Source organism: Urocitellus parryii, chromosome 6 (genome assembly GCF_045843805.1).
Source record: "Urocitellus parryii isolate mUroPar1 chromosome 6, mUroPar1.hap1, whole genome shotgun sequence".
NCBI lineage: Eukaryota > Metazoa > Chordata > Mammalia > Rodentia > Sciuridae > Urocitellus > Urocitellus parryii.
In genome coordinates, this window is record NC_135536.1 from 85,878,370 (window position 1) to 85,880,156 (window position 1,787).

The window sequence follows — 1,787 nt, forward strand, 5'->3', positions numbered from 1 at the left end:
TTAACCAGTACAAAACCAAGCAGGACTGACGATGTCATCACCAACCAACTTCATGTTGTCTCCCACTCTTCCTGTAAATGTTAATCAATGAAGAACTTTCTTCCCTGATGTAGGTCCGAACTCAGAAGTCCCATGATTCTTCTGATAACTTTGGTAATGAAAAGTCCAGTCATCGTTTCAAGCCACAGAACAGTCTCAAACTCCTAATTACAATGATCCAATCACATGCAATAATCAAAAGTTCAAACCAGATTGGAAATTAAACTTCTTTTTTTCCCACTCCCTAGAAGACTTTTTATAGATAATCTCAAAAGACAAAATTACAACAAATTTAAAGATTTTAACTGGCTCTTACTTGTGGTTCTAGAATCAGGCAGGCCTCTGCACATGAACAGGTTTGTTGTAGTCAGCTTTTTCACTGCCATGACTATAGGACCCGACCAGCACAATTTTAGAGGAGAAAAGGTTTATTTGAGGGCTCATGGTTTCAGAGGTTTTAGTCCATAGAAGGCTGGCTCCATTTCCCAGAGCTCGAGAGGAGGCTGAACATCATGGCAGGAGATGGTGGCAGAGGAAAGCAGCCCACATCATGGTGACCAGGAGGCAGAGAGAGACTCCACTTGCCAGATACAAATATACACCCCCAGGGGCTGGGGATGTGGCTCAAGCGGTAGCGCGCTCGCCTGGCATGCGTGCAGCCCGGGTTCGATCCTCAGCACCACATACCAACAAAGATGTTGTGTCCACTGAAAACTAAAAAATAAATATTAAAAATTCTCTCTCTCTCTCTCTCTCTCTCTCTCTCTCTATCACTCTCTCTAAAAAAAAAAACAACAAAAAAATATACACCCCCAAAGACATGCCCAATTCCCATTTCCTCTAGCCACACCCTACTAGTTTAGTTACCAGTTAATCCATATGAAGGGATTAATTCACTAATTGGGTCAAGACTCTCACAACCCAATCATTTCTCCTCTGAACCTTCTTGCACTGTCTCACACGTGAGCTTCTGGGGGGACACCACATCTGAACCATAACAGGTTCAAAGAATTCCAGTCTGACACAAGATCTGACAGCATTTATGGACAGAAGATGGAAATGAGACTGCTGGAGTGGTTATGGTTCCAAGTTTGCCTTATTTGAACATGATCTGAACAGTTGTTCACCTGTGCCTGACTGGAGTTCAGCTCCTAAAGCTGACTGAGACGCAGATATTCGTTACAAATGTATGCCCCTAGATTTGGCTTTCAGTTAGTTTAGGTACTAAGTTAGGTTGCAGTTCATGATATAAGAATTTATGTACAGAAGCATCCTAGAGTCAAATTTAGTTTAATAGTAGGAAGACTGGAAAATGGTGATGAGGAGAAGAAGTCCTTCCTTTTACCACCCCTCTTCATTTTGCTAAATTTGTTCTGATCCTTACTTCCAAGATCTCAGTGTATTGAAAGGACAGTTAGGACATGGCAGGAAAATTCTCACCTTACTAATACCATCACAAAATAGTCCTGTACTCTTATAGCACTGGCTGTAAGGAGCTACTTTGTGGATTCTTAGAAAGAGCTGCATTGGGGCTGGGAATGTGGCTCAAGCGGTAGCGCGCTCGCCTGGCGTGCATGCGGCCCGGGTTCGATCCTCAGCACCACATACCAACAAAGATGTTGTGTCCGCCGAGAACTAAAAAATAAATATTAAAAAATTCTCTCTCTCTCTCTCTCTCCTCTCTCACTCTCTCTTTAAAAAAAAAGAAAAAGAAAGAGCTGCATCACCAAGGACTTCTCATCTGAGAT